The following is a 6,351-nucleotide window of genomic DNA, read 5'->3' as shown; positions in this document are numbered from 1 at the left end:
ATCCTTCTGAATTCAATAAGTTAGAGCATCTCCACTGGCGTGGGCCGGGGGTGAAAATGGGCTCGCACCAGTGCGCCCCAAACGGCGTCGGCGAATTTTGGAGCTCAATTGAATCGCCGGCAACCCCGTACCGGCCCCTTTGCCAAGGCGCGAATCGAGCGCGCCGGTGCCTCACGAGGGTGAATTTTTTGGGCGTGGGATCCGCCTGTCAGCCACACATCCCAAAAGTCGACGCCAGCGGGGAGCGGTGGGGCCGACGCGTCAGCGGCTCATTCCATTTTAACTCGTCGCGTTATTGGGACGCAGCGGCGGTGCAGTTTCCGCAGACGCGCAGCAAACCGTCACGTCGCTCGCGCCTTGCTCTTCGTGCCACCGTTAATGAGCGCCACCGCTCCCCCGCCTCCCTCCGGCCTATAAAAAAAAGCCGCCTCTCATCGGTCCTCTCACACAGAAACCCTAGCGCCTCTCTTCCCAACCCTAGCCGCCACCATCTGAAAAGACGACGCCATGTCCGGTCGAGGCCGAGGTCGCGGCCGTGGCCGTGGCCGCGGCAAAACTGCACGCACGCCGTCGTCCTTATCGTCGGAGATGGACGAGGAGGGGCCCGTGCTGTTCGAGTTTGTCCTCGTCCTCAAGGGCGACCCACGCGGCATCCAGAGGCTGCCGGACACCTTCGCCGACTTCGTCGCCGGCGACGACCGCCCGAGCACGCTGCATCTGCGGGAGGATTAGTGCGGCTACTACCGGTAGATCGTGGACCTCATCTACGACGCGCGCGGCAAGATGTACCTCCACATCGACTGGGAGATGTTCGCGCGCCACCACAGCCTCCAAGCCGGCTTCGTGCTCGTGTTCTCCTACTATGGTGGTAGTGACATGAGCGTCAAGGTGTTCGACGAGACGCGTTGCCGCCGGAACTACCACGTCGACAGCGCCGAGGAGGACGACGACTGACGAGTGTTGTTTCTTTGCAGCGAATATCGGCTCGCATGTTTTTGGATGTTCTTCCTCGGAAGAACCAACAGGGGCACCCTCGCCAGCTGGATTTTCCAGTTTGGGTGACTGGGTGTGCCCTCGAGTGTTCTTTCTTGGCAGCGAACACACGAAACCTGCGATGACCAGCCTAGTTAGAGCATCTCCACCGGCGCCCCCGATACCGGCCCCGATAGCATTTTGGGGGCCGGGAGTGAAAATGGGCTCGCACCGGCGCGCCCCATACGGCGCCGGCCAATTTTGGAGCCCAATAGAATCGCCGGCAACCCCGTGTCGGCCCCTTCGCCAAGGGCGCGAATCGGGCGCGCCGGCCCTCGCGAGGCTGAATGTTTTGGGCGTGGGAGCCGCCTGTCAGCCACACATCCCAAAAGTCGACGCCAGCGGGGAGTGGCGGGGCCGACGCGTCAGCGGCTCATTCAATTTTAACCTAACCGTCGCCTACCTCGCGACGGGAGTTAATTGGGGCGCAGCGGCGGTGCAGATTCCGCAGACGCGCAGCGAACCGTCCCGTCGGGCGCGCCTTGCTCTTCGTGTCGCCGTTAATGAGCGCCACCGCTCCCCCGCTCCTCCGCCTCCCTCCGGCCTATAAAAGGGCCGCCTCTCATCGTGCCTCTCATACACAAACCCTAGCGCCTCTCTCCCCAACCCTAGCCGCCACCATCTGAAAAGACGACACCATGTCTAGTCGAGGCCGAGGTCGCGGCCGTGGTCGTGGCCGTGGCCGCGGTAGAGGTCGTGGCCGTGGCCGCGGCAGAGGTGCACACACTCCGTCGCCTGCGACGTCGTCATCTTCATCGTCGCAGATGGACGAGGAGGGGCCCGTGCTATTCGAGTTCGTCCTCGTCCTCAAGGGCGACCCACGCGACATCCAGAGGCTGCGGGACACCTTCGCCGACTTCGTGGCCGGCGACGACCGCCCGAGCACGCTGCATCTGCGGGAGGATTCGTGCGGCTACTACCGGTGGATCGTGGACGTGATCTACGACGCGCGCGGCAAGATGTACCTCCACATCGGCTGGGAGAAGTTCGCGCGCCACCACAGCCTCCAAGCCGGCTTCGTGCTCGTGTTCTCCTACTTCGGTGACAGGGACATGAGCGTCAAGGTGTTCGACGACACACTTTGCCTCCGGAACTACCACGTAGACAGCGCCGAGGAGGACGACTGACAAGTGTTGTTACTTCGCAGCGAATATCGGCTCGCATGTTTTCGGATGTTCTTCATCGAAAGAACCAACAGGGGCACCCTCACCAGCTGGATTTTCCAGTTTGGGTGACTGGGTGTGCCCTCTGTGTTCTTTCTTGGCAGGGAACACACGAAACCTGCGATGACCGGCCTAGTTAGGTTTAGTTTTTTTGCAATGTTTTATATTTGTGTCAACCATGGTTCAAACTATGTATTAGTTTGTGGAAAACCATGTTCCAAACTATATTTTCATGTAAACCACGTTAACAATTATGTATTAGTTTGTGGAATAAAATATTTCTTATTGAATTTTCTATGTATTTATTTATGATTTTAATTCAAAACATATATCGGGGCCGCCGTTTTGGGGACGCCGGTGTGGGAACAGCTCCCCCAAATAGAGGATGCAGTGCCGGCGCCCCCCAAACGGAGGTGTCGGCGCCTATTTGAGGGCTACCGGTGGAGATGCTCTTAGGTTTATTTTTTTGCAATGTTTTATATTTGTGTCAACCATGGTTCAAACTATGTATTAGTTTGTGAAAAACCATGTTCTCATGTAAACCACGCTCCCAATTATGTATTAGTTTGTGGAATAAAATGTTTCTAATTCAATTTTCTACGCATTAATTATGATTTTAATTCAAAACATCTATTGGGGCTGCCGTTTTGGGAGCACCGGTGTGGGAACAGCTCCCCTAAATGGAGGATGCAGTGTCGACGCCCCCTCCAAACGGAGGTACCGACGCCCCTACCGACGCCTATTTGGAGGCTACCGGTGCAGATGCTCTTACTGTACTTTAAACAAGAAACAGCACCAAGCACATAGACATAGGTCACTGGACCAATACCCATCTTTGCCCCAGTCTTGTGCGCACGTCTGCCATTTCGTGTTGTGTTGCCCTTCGCTGTGCATGCACAAGGCAGGACACAGGTTGATGCTGCCCTGGTGTCATAAATGTCAAGTTCGTCTACAGTTCCTGAATACTTTCCGGAAATCTCATATATAATTTTGGTCAGAGTTCAACTTTGCCAAATTTAACCAATTATATAAAAAAATAGAAAAATAAAATAATATCATTGGTATCGTAATGTAATATACCGTTGTATCATTTTACATTTGATTTTGTACATATCAGTAATAATTAGTCAAATATGGCAAAGCTTGACCAAACAATATACTACTAGGAGTTATATGTAATAGATGGGGAAATTGTTATGGCTGCGGTTCTAGTGCGTTGCCTGCATTTGCAGTATTGCTCCTTTCAAGTTTTGAATATTCTCCATGTGCATGCAGAGTGACAGATTTTCCTCTCTCCCGCCTCCACCTTGTTTTTCAGTTTTCCGGGTTTGAATGCATCCCAAACTAGCATTTTGAATTTGAGATGAATTTGCAGTTTTAGAGCATCACCATCTCCAGTCGTCGCCCAAATGAGATTTGGGGGATCGCGGACAAGAATTGGGGAAAAAAACTGTTCAGCCGCGTCCCCCAAAGCTAATTAGCGCCTCATTTTGTGTCCGGCTTCCCCGGTAGAGACTCTATGCATAGAGTCTCTACCGGGGACGCCAGACACAAAAATAGCGTTCGGACGCATACATGCAGTCCCTAGTCTCCACATGCTAGTCTCTTTTCCCACACTTTCTCTCACCTACTTTTCCCACATGGGGTGGCCCCCTCTATTAAAATGCATGCATCCGGACGCTGTTTGAGGGACGCGGCTGGGAATGGCCTCTTTTTTGTACAGATTTTTGGTCTCTTTCTGTCCGGCGCGGTTCAAAACGTGCCCCAAATTATTTGTGCCGAACGCTTTTTGAAGGACGCGACTGGAGATGCTCTTAGGCTTAAGCATAAGGTCTTCCAGATTGGAGCCCATGATGGCACCAATTATACACCCATCGCGCAGTGCAAATGTGCAGTGACTACGGCTCTTGAAAAGATTTGCTCCCTTAAAGGCTTAGAGCATCTCCAGCCGCGTCCTCCAAAGGGATTTTGGGGCGCGCCGGATAAAAAATGCGTTCCAGCCGCGTTCCCCAAAGCCCATTTTTGTCCGGCGCTGCCCGATACGGTGTCCGGCGCCCCGAGCCCGTCCCCGTCCCACATGGGATGCACCGGTGACGCCGAACACAACGAAAAGCGAGACGGGCTCCCACATGTCGGTGACTATTTGCATAAACCGTTGGTTCGCGCCTCTTTTCTCGTCGCACCTTCCTTCCCGCGCCTCCCACCCCACCGCCGCCGCTGGATTTCCCGACCGTTTGGGCGTCTGATCTCTGCTGAGAGTCGGCACCGTTGTCGCGGCTGGGGCTCCCGCCGGTCGTGCCGCCGCGTCGCCAGCGCGTCCCAGAACGCGCCGTCAAATCCGCCCCACCTCCGCGCACAGAAGGTGCTCGACGACTTGCCAGGTAGGCGCGATTGGCCGCTGTTTGTTGCGTCGTCTGCCTCGGCGCAATTTTAACCATTGATGCTAGGTCACATGTTGGTCCCTATGAGTGTGAAGGCCCTCTTGCGGAGGTTGATCATGAGTTGCCTGTAGATTTTGCTGATTTTCTCGCCATGCACGCAGAGATCCGTGACAACAATGTGCATGAGCAACTTCAAGCTGATCTCGTTGAGCATTTGTGGAGGATCAAAGGAAATATCGTGGCACCTTGATGTAGCATCTATCCCTATTTATTATATTTGTTTACTTGTTTTATTGTTTGTTGTAATTTAATTTGAAAATAATCCTCGCAAACATTTTTATTCATATGCTATATTTGATAAATGGTTCTGTGTTAAAAAGAAGTATTTTAAATGTTTGGGGGCGGCGTTTGGGGGACGCGGCTGGGGAGCAACGTCTCCCAAAAGCGGCACGAACAAAACACGTCCCTCAAACGCTCAATCCGGCGCGGTTTGGGGGACGCAACATTGGCAGTTTGCTATCACTAGTAGTTGCTCCCTCTACTTGAGGAGGGATCTCCCACACCGACGACCCTAAACCGGCGTCCCCAACAACAACTAAAACAATCTCAAATTTGAAACTCCGCAAATTTTATTAAAATGACTAGATGCATAAAATGACTAGATGCATACGTGTATAGATAAAGTTGAGTCCATTAATATGAGCTAGAGGGAGTATAAAGTTTGACAAATTTAAACTAAAAGACAGGTAAAACTTAATCTAATGACAGCGGTTTGAATACATCCGAAACGCTGTTAGAGCATCTCCAGTCGCGTCCCCCAAAGGGATTTGGGGCGCGCCGGACAGAAAATGTGTTTCAGCCGCGTCCCCCAAAGCCCATTTTTGTCCGGCGCACCCCGATACGGTGTCCGGCGCCCCGAGCCCGTCCCCGTCCTACAGGGGACGCACCGGGGACGCCGGACACAACGAAAAGCGAGGCGAACCGACGTGGGCCCGACCCGTCAGCGGCACAGGGAAAATTCGTCTCACACTCCCGCCAAATCCCGCCGCTCCCGCCAAATCGCGCCTATACCGCCGCGCATTTCAGGCCTCCCAAAACATATCCCGCCGCCGATTCATTTCTCCTATCCCGCCGATTTGTTTCTCCCTCCCGCCGTCCACCCGCCGGCGCTACCCTCTCCACATGGCGCCGCCGACAGCCCCCCAAAAGATGGCGAAGAAAGCGGCGAAGAAGCCGCCGGTCAATGGGACGAAAGGGGCGACAACGCCGTTCGCAAGGCCGCGGAAGGCACCGGCTTTGAAGAAGAAGCCTGAAGGATGGACCGACGATCAATGGCAGCAAGATTGCCTGTGCCGGAAGCTATCGACGGCGGAGCGGAAAGGACGGAGGGCGGCGGAGCTGGAGAAGAAGGCTCTGGCGGCGCGCCGCGCACCAGCACATAATGGCCGGGTGTATCGCCGCCACCAACGCGAGTCCATATAGTACGAACGTGCCGGTGTACGTTCCGGGAGTCTTCTCTCCGTCGTCATCCGCCTTCTACAACGACGGCCCCTCCGGCACTCCCGGGTGTGTGACGCCTAACTTGTCGCCGCACTACCAGGATGCGCTGCCGCACGACGGCTTCAACCCCAACAACCTCTACTCCCCGGCGTACGAGCAGCGCGAGCCAGGACCCGGTCCGGACGGCGGCCCTTTCACCGGCCGCAGGGGTCCGCTCGAATACGACGGCGCCGGTACTGAGGAGGACGACGGGGTTGAGGAGGAGGACGACGAGG

Source organism: Lolium rigidum, chromosome 1 (genome assembly GCF_022539505.1).
Source record: "Lolium rigidum isolate FL_2022 chromosome 1, APGP_CSIRO_Lrig_0.1, whole genome shotgun sequence".
Lineage (NCBI taxonomy): Eukaryota > Viridiplantae > Streptophyta > Magnoliopsida > Poales > Poaceae > Lolium > Lolium rigidum.
Note: the sequence above shows the minus strand (reverse complement) of the source record.